Source organism: Oncorhynchus gorbuscha, linkage group LG11 (assembly GCF_021184085.1).
Source record: "Oncorhynchus gorbuscha isolate QuinsamMale2020 ecotype Even-year linkage group LG11, OgorEven_v1.0, whole genome shotgun sequence".
In the NCBI taxonomy this organism is placed as follows: domain Eukaryota; kingdom Metazoa; phylum Chordata; class Actinopteri; order Salmoniformes; family Salmonidae; genus Oncorhynchus; species Oncorhynchus gorbuscha.
The window spans coordinates 51,527,497-51,539,445 of NC_060183.1; the positions used below are offsets into that span (position 1 = coordinate 51,527,497).

General features: G+C 42.4%; 1 protein-coding gene across 11 annotated transcripts in view; it reads right to left on the minus strand.

Annotated features, from left to right (window-relative positions):
* LOC124048888 (guanine nucleotide exchange factor VAV2-like) overlaps window positions 1–11,949 on the minus strand; it is a 254,430-nt gene that overhangs the window by 237,512 nt on the left and 4,969 nt on the right. The window lies entirely within an intron of this gene.

An 11,949-nucleotide genomic window follows, 5' to 3' on the forward strand; every position in this document is an offset into this window, starting at 1 on the left:
TAGTCCTCTCTCTACAGACATACAGGTGTACAGGGAAAACTAGTGAGCTAAAACAAAAGACAAAATATTAACAGTAAATGCATGAACTAAAACGCCTTTGTTCTCTCTACACAACGTACAGAACTGAGTCTAACCACATCCCTAAAGACCACTTTCTTGCAGATAACAGAACCCATTCAATAATACAGTATGACTGCTAGGTGGAAGCGGTTCTGCTGCACTCAACTACACTTTCTTAGTACTTCATAACAGTCTGGCAATGAGCACCTGCCCCAAGAAAATGTGCACCTTGAGCTCAGAAAGGGGGGAACATATTTCTGCATGGACGGAAAGAGACAAGGCTGAGTGAATCCGTATGAAAAATATTGTCAAAGCAGAAGTACTGTACCCCTCTCAGTTTCACATGGTTCTAATATTGGTGCTGGTGCACCTGCACACCCATGTGTGTTATGCTCACTGTTGTAGAAAAGCATTACGTAACAACAGTATTGGACCTCTTCTCTGAAACTCATTGTTCCTTCTCAACAGCAGCACTGTGGGGTCTTGCTTCTTTCTAAACTGGCAAAAGCTTTTGTTTCTGTTGAACAGATCCTCCTACTGCTATGGTCCTTGGCAGCGCATGGCTGTGTTGGTGGTTGGATTAGCCTTTTACTGCAGTGGGCACACAGAGTGACTCTTGGTAGTATTAAACAAATCTACTTTGAAACAAAAGTATACACCTCACACACATGGTTATGGAATTTTTTAAAAGAAGACACCTGTAGAAGACACCATGTCAGAATTAGAGATGAAATGTATTCAATTTAGAGTTTGCATACCAATATTACACTTTATATACATCACAGAAGAAATATAACAAAACCGCTTGACATAGAAACACCAGATTTTCGGTGGTTTTTGAAATAATGTTCATTAGTTATGAAATTATTAACAATATTAATAACATTCCACCCATGAGGCCACTAGGTAATCTGACTGCAGGAAATGGCACTGGACATGATGACATCCACCCAGTGACTAACTGCTTTATGGGAGACACTGAACTAATTGCACATATCCACCATGTGAATGGAAATGGGTAGGTAAATACTGTCAAAACTCCATTGTTGTTGTTGTTAAAACTCACTTGTCACTGAGCCTACAATCCAAAAGCAGGATTGCCTGCCTGCCAAAAAACAATCTGTTCAGAGTCAACAACAATACATTTTCCCTGATGCAAATCTCAGAACAAAATAATAGCCTGCCCCACAGACAGAGAAACAACTCTATATACACACTTTTTTCACAAGCAAACTCAGAAAACACTGACTAAACTAACACACGTTTGAACAGAACTAGCAATGTCACGCTAAGAATGCAGTGTACAGAGGGTTTGGCTGGAGAGGCAGGGGGTGTCCACATTACAAGCGGCGCATAGTTGAACCGGTGCATTGTTGAGCTCCTTGAAGGTGGGGATGGGTGTGTTCTGAACTCTCTATTCTCTGTCCAGATGTTTCTTGTTGTCTGGCTCAGAGCAGAGGAGGGGGAGGGGATTACACAACTCTCACTCAGTACTCGGGCTGAGCAGGAAGTGGGAAGCAACGGACCTCTTTAGCGAATGAAAGGGAAAAAAACATAACTGAGGAAAACACCAGACAAAAACACCACAGAGAGGGGCTGTGATCAGAATATGACAGACAAGACGAAGCCAACAACCAAAACAGACTTGGCTAAGGGTTACTGCTTTCAAATGAAAAGCATAAGAATGTCAAGATGTTTATAGGTCGACCGAGTTAATATCTATGGTATTACAACACTTCCTTAACAAATTCCCAGAGCTCAGTAGACATTGCTAATGGTTGCATCACACAAGTAATGCACTGTAGGTAAATCTCTGTCAATCTGTGTTGTTAAGTGGCAAGACTGCTCATAGTTAAAGGGAATCTCAGCATTCAGTACAGCATTGGCGTTTTGGGTAGAAACATTGTCGTCCTAAGAGGCCAATATGGTGTCGGTAAATCTAAGTTGGGGAACGGGGCTGGTGTGGTTAAGGTAAATCTTTGTCTGCTAATGGAGGGTAAGTGCTTGTGGAGGGCCAGATGAGCTCTGAATGTCAGTCAGAGGGACATGCATGATTTCACAGGAGAAAGCCACTAAAAGCTTCCTCTCAATCAGCCTCTCGCCACCTCTCCTCTCTCCCTTATGTTTTTTTTCCCAGGCAGGCGCTTTCAGCATGCATTCTAAATTGTTTAGCTCTCCCCCATACCCATTCTCGCTCTTTCATTATGCTAACGCCAAACTGGTGGCAGATTTAACTTTTTCTCCACATTTGTAAATGGGAAATGGGATTACCTGTTGTTATTTTTGCCTGGGCCCACTCCTGAGAAATTGGATTTACAGATACCATCAATCAAGGATGGACAGAACAACCTGTCTTTGTAACAGAAAACAAGGCTTTAGTCAATGCTGTCTGAGAGAAAGGATTCCTTCCTTTTCTCACCCATTAGTTATGGGTCCACACCAGTGGCGGTCGGTGCCATTTAAGATGAGGGAGGACGATAAAAAAAAAAATTATGAGCTTGGCCTTATTTCTATTACAGCATGTTGGATGACTGTCATTCATATCGCATTCACCCAGTTCAATGTAACATCGATAGATTTAGGCTACTACATGATACTTGCATTTTCCATTTTCAGTTTAATAGCAGCCACATACAAACAACCTGATCCCTTTGATCGTTGTATAATTCCTTCTCACGTCTACATACTCTCTTCCTCTCACCTTTTCCCTTTGCTTGTGGACTTCAGTGCACAACAAATCAAGAAAACCTTTCCAAGCTAAACATTCATATCATAACCACTAATAGCTACACACAGCCTACATCATTGTCATCATATGAGATATCATATTAAACAAAGCTACTAGAACTAATGCTCTAGTGAACCCGCTACAATCATGCAGTAAAATGTATAGTTAGCAAGCAGTTTAGCAGTTTCACTGGCAGGCCCCGGTGGCAATAAATTAGTCAAACTTCCTCGACTTGGAAGAGTTTCAGTGTTGGATAGCCATAGCCAGCTAGCTCACAAACACCCAGCTCAAATAGAGAGGGATGCTAAGTAGACTAAAGTAGCTAGCTGCACTAGCTAGCTAAAAAAATATTACAAAATATGGCTAGCTTTCTTGCCCTCTCGCTTGCTTTTCCTTGATTTTTTAAGAAATTCATTTGTTCAAAACTGTTGAATTCTCTTTCTCTTCGAGTGAACTACTCACCACATTTTATACACTGCAGTGCTAGATAGCTGTAGCTTATGCTTTCAGTACTAGATTCATTTTCTGATCCTTTGATTGGGTGGACAACATGTCAGTTCATGCTATAAGCTTCTGATAGGTTGGAGAACATCTTCTGGAAGTTGTCATAATTACTGTGTAAGTCTATGGAAGGGGGTGAGAACCACAAGCCTCCTAGGTTTTGTATTGAAGTCAATGTACCCAGAGAAGGATGGAAACCAACTGTCCTCCGGCTACACAATGGTGCTACCCTACAGAGTGCTGTTGAGGCTGTGTGTTTTAATCAATTATTTGGTGACGTGAAAATATTTAGTATAGTTTTACATAAAAATGATTTTAAAAAGTTGTTTCACTATTTGTATTTAATTCACTGAGGAGAAATGTTCCTCCTCTGAGGAGACTCCACTGGTCCTCACAAAGAAAGACTGATAAATAGTGAGCAAACTGCAACTAAACCACAACGAAAGTGAGATGATTGTCCATTTCATTGGATAGCCATCTCAACAGATTACACCTCCATAACAGAGGATTGGAATAACCCACTGGAGATTTGAACATACACAGAATTCAGACTACCTTCCTCATCATCTTGGTAAATTGACAAAGTCCTGCAGTGCCAAGTAACAGCTATGCTTCATGTATCATTCAAGAGGTGGATTAGCTATGTTAAAATGACTTGTCAGCTATCAGAAAACAGTCAAATGAGCTGATCTCTTCACTAACCCTGCACAACTTTATTCAAAGTTTCTCCAGCAGCAGGCTTCCTGTAGTCTCCAGTGGGATAGCAAGGCCAGTGTTTGCTCTGCACCCTCCAGAATGATGCTTTGCATCTGCCTGTTCCGACCCCGGAACATGGCCTTTGGGGGATTTGCCTAGTTGTCAGAAAGATGACAGATACACGTGGAATGGACAGAGGAAATCATAAACCATTTCCATAATCAACACTAGCACTGTGGTGAGGGGCAACAGACACAGGCAGAGCTCCAGAATTCTCTACAGTCTGGCTATTTAGTATAAAATAAACAATAAAGACAGTAAGTGTTATTACACAGGTGATGTTCCCCAATGCTGGAAGGGTTGCCAACCAGTGAACAAGTGTGGGAACACCTGTATTATATCATGGAACAGTAGGCTAGTACAATATTGACTAGTTTTACCACATGCTTGGATCATATTGAAAAAGGAAATTGTTTATTTTGAGACCATTTCAAGAAGGATAACCACAAATCCATTGGTGGGCTGGCGGCATACACATAGAAGTAAGATAGAGGGAGGGGAAATGATCCCTCTCTTCCACTCTGCGGTGTGCACAGCATGCTGTTCCGCTTTGTTTGCATGATTAACAAGAGAGTCAGCTGTGCAGCAGATCAATACCCACTGACTGGCCTTTTACGGAATTGTGTCTAATGTGGTAACCCTATCTCTGTGCCCTTCCTATTCCACAGCCAATTATGTGATAGGATCAATACAGGTCAGTAAAGGGGTATTGACGCTGTTGTTGGCGATGTTATGTAAGTCTGAGAAAGCCATTGGCCCTGCATCCCAGAGATGTCTATAGAGTCTATAGTAAGTCACCACGAGGCAGTGTGTCACAGAGAGTGAATAACATATTTTTCCTTGGGCATAGAGAGAAAATATGAAGCGGCTTATCTCTTCCCCAGCGAGGGTCTGCTGTAGCTGTAGTGGAGCTGGGAGAAGAGGAGGCATTTAGAATGAGATAGGGAACTTCTGTTCCTCTCCCTGCAGCACTATCCAGATCCTCATCAGATTCCTCCACCACCGCAGGATGCAGCCAGAATCCATCTACCACCACTACCACTCTCCTATTGACAACAATACCCTACCAACAATGGCTAAACAGAGTTGACAACAATAAAAACTTGATGCTGTCAGTCAGTCTTAGACATGTGATCAGGAAAATAACTTGAGGGTGGTCTGAGATGAACTTGTATGTCAGGGCACTGCAGGCATCTGTTTTATCGCTCCTTACAGACAACGCTGTACCCTTCTTTCTCTTCTTCTCTGGTGCCCAAAAGAGCATGCTCTGAAAAAAAGTAAGGCTTCATTCCCTAGCATGTCCATGCTAATAACCCACAACAAGCACCCTGCAGGAGCATTTTTAGAATCAATAAAGCTCTCCATAAACATGCTTCTGTCTCCCTCATCTCGCTCTCTGGTTTAGTAGGTTCTCATGTCACTAGTGATAAGAGTCGGATGGTCCTCTGCAGCCACACAATGCATCAGCTTTCTCCATATAATAATATATGCCATTTAGCAGACGCTTTTATCCAAAGCGACTTACAGTCATGTGTGCATACATTCTACGTATGGGTGGTCCGGGGGAACGAACCCACTACCCTGGCGTTACAAGCGCCATGCTCTACCAACTGAGCTACCCTGACCACCTATCATACCAGTCTCATTTGATCTTGGACTCTGGACACTTTGTGAATGACATGTTCTTTATCCAAGAAGCAGAAACATAGTATGGAGGCTTTCTCTGTGTCCAGAGTTGGTTCTTTAGGAGCCTTGGGCTTGGTCAGGGTGTATCCATTGACAACATGGAGAAAAGCTCTGTCTTCAGAATGACATGCTCTTTAGTCAAGTAACAGAAACACAGTACGGATGCTTTACATGACATCACCTGCTTTTTCCCCTCCCTCCTTGTCACTGACTCCCTTGCGCTGTTCTGTGGAGTTCCCCACATTTCCAGTGAGCTCATATTGTAGACTACCACCATAGTGGTCCCTCAGGACCGTGCAGAGAAGAATGAAGGAACTGATGAAATGTTCCAGCACCAGCAGCCTCAATGAAGGATTTCAGCATTGTGCACAATAACTGACTGAGGATCAGATGTCCAGTCTAGCGAATGAACTCTTCCAACATGGGTGTTTTTGTCCTGAGTTGCGCGTTGATGAAAAACAGCAAATCATAATCTCAGAATAAAGCCTACCCCTATTCCCTCTTTTTCAATCCCATACATTTTTGCTGGCAGAATCACAGCTGTGCGACCCAGGAAGCTCCATTAGTGGTATTACCTACATCCGGCTGCCAAGGGGTCAGACTAAATGAACAGATGAAATTACCCCAGAGATAATGAGGGTTAACGACAATCCCCCACACCAGAGTGGTCCCAAGGGAAGCAGAAATTAAGCTGCCCTGAAGTTGGAATTGGTAGGTGGGCTGGGATTCTCCATGTCATGTTTCAGTTCACATCCTTACCTTTGATTTCAGCCATCACAACAATTCCAAAACATGGCCAGCCAATTTTAAAAAACAGCCGGCAGATGCCTATGGCGGCAGATTTACGAGGTCTGCATTTCTGAGCTAAACTGACCAAGACGCACCTCCAACAACAACACATAAAACAGTGGCATATGGACTTTTTACGTGAGCACTGATAGCGCTCTGTGATAAGCAGTGTCCACTTTTTCAAATGCAGGGGCGCAACATATTTTGCTTCTCCATCTCCAGCACGCCTCTCCAGGGTGCTGTTGGAGAGACACATCGCTTCCGTGCTCCACTATCCTTCCGTCAATAAAATAATTTGACATAAATCATGTAAAGGATGAGGTAGAAAGAGTATGTGGACTTTTCTGTAGCCTACAGGCAGGAGATAAAATGTATGACAATGTAATGAGATGGACACTTTTTACAGCATGCAGGTTTCTCTGATCAAATAGCCAAACCTAAATGGCGCTCAATCGAATAAAAAATGCACTGTTAGGTGAACAAACACATCCTTAAAAACAGGACAGGTCAAAGTCAAATGGACAATCACAACTGTTGTCCAGGTGTTTCACCCCATTGTCATGATGAGTGGTTTCAAGTTTGTATCCATACATTTTTGACAAGCTGATCAGAGTGAAAAATAAAATACTTCTGGATTTCCCGCTGTGGAAACACATTGCAAATAGGATCACGATAACTCCTGATAAAGTTAGATAGCTGATATTCAGAGCTTAAATAACCAAATTGAATAGTCATAGGAATCAGGACTAATAAAGCCAATGCAGCAGCCTGTTTTACAAACGGTGGGCCTACCAGACGGATGGGCATTCATAAAATTCCATTGTGGGCAACAGGGTAGCGTTTCCACGGCAGCGAGCTTTACACCACTCCAGCAAATGCTTGGCATTGTTCCGTGGTGATCTTAGGCTTGTGTGCGGCTTGTCAGTCATGGAAACCCATTTCATGAAGCTCCCGACGAACAGTTCCTGTGCAGACCTTGCTTCCAGAAGCAGTTTTGAATTCGCTAGTGAGTGTTGCAACCATGGACAGACAATTTTTACGCGCTACACCACTCGGCAGTCCCGTTCTGTGAGCTTGTGTGGCCTTCCACTTTATGGCTGAGCCACTTCACAATAACAGCAATTAATGTTGCCTGGGGCAGCTCTAGCAGGGCAGGGATTCCAAAGCAGGGATTTCAAAGCCTGCAGCGACAAAGTTTTGGAGGAAACATACTTTTGTTTGTATATGTTGTTTGTATATAGAGAACTCAATATGCAATACATGTAATAGAACATGAGTGATTGACAGCCCTACCTAGCAAAGATATATAAATATCCTGTATCCACAATGAAAAATCCAGTGTAAACAGCAGTAGATACAGAAAAGGGATATTTATCTAACATAAAAACTAAAGACTGGACAAAGAATACAGGTGTTTACACCATCCATCACTGTATATAAACAGAGAGAAATAAGCTCCATTTGTGTGAGTGGAAGCGTCAGCCTCAGTGTGTTCTCTAAAGCCCAGTGGAGTGTCGAGAGACACCCTCACTGCTCTGAGAGGAGCAGAGACACAGCCCCAGGGCTAGGCGAGCAGTAGAGCAGTCTAAACAGGTACAGCACAAACACAGTCATCCTAAAGGCATTTGAAGCTACCTCACTACCAGAGAAAAAAAAGGAAAAAGAAAACATTGGAAGAACAATACACAGAAGGCATCAGATAGCACACCTCAGTCTCTCTTTCAGACGGAGCCTATGGCGAGATATTCAGCAAATGATCTCAGCTCCACCACCAAACACACAATGCTCATGAGGTATTTTACATGTTTACCTTGAGTGTGTGTTAGGAATATATTAGACTAGGTCTAGCTTAAAACAACAAGTATTCTAAGAAGGCAGCCTCATCTGTTGAGATTCACACCAAGGGCAGTGAAAACACAAGAATTTATATTCCTTGGGTGAAACTGGTATAAATCATGAGTGCACAAAGAAGGCAGAAGAGCATTGAATGGTTAAATCCCAAATACAGCATTCATTACAACTGGACAATGGTAAATAAAGAGGGTTACGTATGTGTTATAAGGGGAGGCTGATAATGCGAGTACAATGGTAAATAAAGAGGGTTACGTATGTGTTATAAGGGGAGGCTGATAATACGAGTACAATGGTAAATAAAGAGGGTTACGTATGTGTTATAAGGGGAGGCTGATATTACGAGTACAATGGTAAATAAACAGGGTTACGTATGTGTTATAAGGGGAGGCTGATAATACGAGTACAATGGTAAATAAAGATGGTTACGTATGTGTTATAAGGGGAGGCTGATAATACGAGTACAATGGTAAATAAAGAGGGTTACGTATGTGTTATAAGGGGAGGCTGATAATACGAGTACAATGGTAAATAAAGAGCGTTATGTATGTGTTATAAGGGGAGGCTGATAATACGAGTACAATGGTAAATAAACAGGGTTACGTATGTGTTATAAGGGGAGGCTGATAATACTAGTACAATGGTAAATAAAGAGGGTTACGTATGTGTTATAAGGGGATGCTGATAATACGAGTACAATGGTAAATAAAGAGGGTTACGTATGTGTTATAAGGGGAGGCTGATAATACGAGTACAGTGGTAAATAAAGAGGGTTACGTATGTGTTATAAGGGGAGGCTGATAATACGAGTACAATGGTAAATAAAGAGGGTTACGTATGTGTTATAAGGGGAGGCTGATAATACTAGTACAATGGTAAATAAAGAGGGTTACGTATGTGTTATAAGGGGATGCTGATAATACGAGTACAATGGTAAATAAAGAGGGTTATGTATGTGTTATAAGGGGAGGCTGATAATACGAGTACAATGGTAAATAAAGAGGGTTACGTATGTGTTATAAGAGGAGGCTGATAATACGAGTACAATGGCTGTGGGTTTAGCAAACATTAGAAATAGGCAATGAAGAACTCTTATTATATACATTTGGCACAAATGTTCATCGTGACATCTTCCACAAGTGTCACAGTGTTCCATCCAGCCCTTATTTTGTTCTGAGGGGATAATAAGAAGTATACACACTACCACCCCTGACATCACTTCACTTTGTCTAAATTATCATCATCATAACAGAAAATAGGTCTTTAGGATATGGTGATCAAAGATGATTTGTAAGTGATGTTCTGAGACAGAATCAGGTAGCACTTGGAGCTGTTGAGTGATACAGCTTTCATAAAGAGCCAAAAGTGTAATGGCCTCCCTCACTTCCCATTCATTTGGCAGTGAGGTGGTGAATTTGTATGTCCTTTGCATTAAAGCACAGAGAACACACACTGACCTTTTCCATGTGATAAATAACTACCCCCTGTTCTGCTTCCAGGATTTTGTTTAACCCAATTTGTCACAGAGGAGCCCCTCTCCCAGCCACTCTCACTGCAGCCTCACATTGGGGCTGTGGCACGGGATTGGTGGGCATATCGAAGTGTCACATGTAGCCCACGAGCTACAGAATAGGGCTTAGTGATATGACCTAAAAATCATATCAATCAAATGTATTTACATTAGACGATGTTAAAGTGCTGTACAGATACCCAGCCTAAAACCCCAAACAGCAAGAAATGCAGGTGTAGAAGGATGGTGGTTAGGAAAAACTCTCTAGAAAGGCCAAAACCTAGGAAGAAACGTAGAAAGAAACCAGGCTCTGAGGGGTGGCCAGTCCTCTTCTGACTGTTCCGAGTGGAGATTATAAAAGAACATGGCCAAGATGTTCAAATGTTCATAGATAACCTGCAGGGTCAGATAATAATAATCACAGTGATTGTAGAGGGTGCAACAGGTCAGCACCTCAGGAGTAAATGTCAGTTGGCATTTCATAGCCGATCATTCAGAGTTAGAGACAGCAGGTGCATAACTCAATTTATTCAAACATAGGCTATTCACAATATACACTCACCGGACAGTGTATTACGTAAACCAGCCCAGTCACGAAAATGGATCGCTCCTACAGGAAGTCGTGTGGTCGTGGCGTCAAAGGAGAATGGAAAGAATGGTGCGAGCTAACAGGCAGGCCACAAACAGACAAATAACGGAGCAGTACAACAGCGGAGTATAGAACAGCATCTCGTAACGCACAACTCGTTGATCCTTATCACGGATTGGCTACTGCAGCAGAAGACCACATCGGGTTCCACTCCTATCAGCTAAAAGCAAGAAGCAGCAGCTATAGTGGTCATGCTGATTGCAGAGTCAGGATTTGGTGTAAGCAGCATGAGTCCATTGCCCCATCCTGCCTGGTGTCAACGGTACAGGCTGGTGGCGGTGGTGTAATGGTGTGGGGAATGTTTCCTGGCACACGTTAGGTTCCTTGATACCAATTGATACATTGTTGCTGACCTCAACCCAATAGAGGATCTTTTGGATAAGATGAAACGGGCTGTTCACAGCATGAATGTACTGCCGTTCAATCTGCAGCAACTGCGTGATGCTATCGCATCAGCATGGACCATCATCCCTGTGGAAAATTTCCGACACATTATAGAATCCATTCCCCGAAGAATTAAGGCTGTTCTGGATGCAAAAGGGGGTCTGACCCGGTACTAGATGGGTGAACCTAATAAACTGGACGGTGAGTGTATTCTCAATTTGTAACGCCAGGGTAGTGGGTTCGATTCCCGGGACCACCCATACGTAGAATGTATGCACACATGACTGTAAGTACTCCCCTTCAGTTTGCCAACTAAGCAGCACTTTGGCAGCAAACCACATTCCAAAAGTGACTTAAGTTAGGCTTTTCCACCCATTGAACTGTGTTGATACAAAGCCATATTCCCTAAATTTCCCTCAACATCAAACCAACAAAGTCTTCCGCTTCAACACTCTCCAACCAGTCTCTTCCACTTTGCACCTGAGTCACAGAATAAAGGAAAACCAAATCGTTTGGTCTGACTGACCACATGCCCTCTTCAGTATTACCACGGTCTACCTAGACCCTGTGCTACCCAAGCCTTAGTAAATGTTCCACTGAACTACAAAAAGCTTTTGCTGCACTGCAGACATAACTCTCACTCACATGGCAATTACTCATTATTACTCATTATGTTTCTAAATGCAGCTTAAGTTAGAATTATTTAATTCAATTAAAGTAACGGTCTAGTGAAAATCTCACTTTTAAAAGTTCATAGTGTTAACTCATACCCAAATAATGTTGTTGACTTGTCCTGTACTCGTATTTGTGGCCAAAGCATAAATTGGAGGGAAAAAAAACACCTTAAACGAAACAAAAATGCTTGCCATTTCCTCAGAGAATGAGCTGGCCAATCAGCGGTCTGCTCACATGAATTTTGATAATGACCGGTATACGCCCACACATTGTTGTTGGGGTACGCCCACACCATTCCAACACAGATAAGCTGCTTTTCAACATATTTAATTGCCATTTTTGGGAAGGCAATCAATTTAA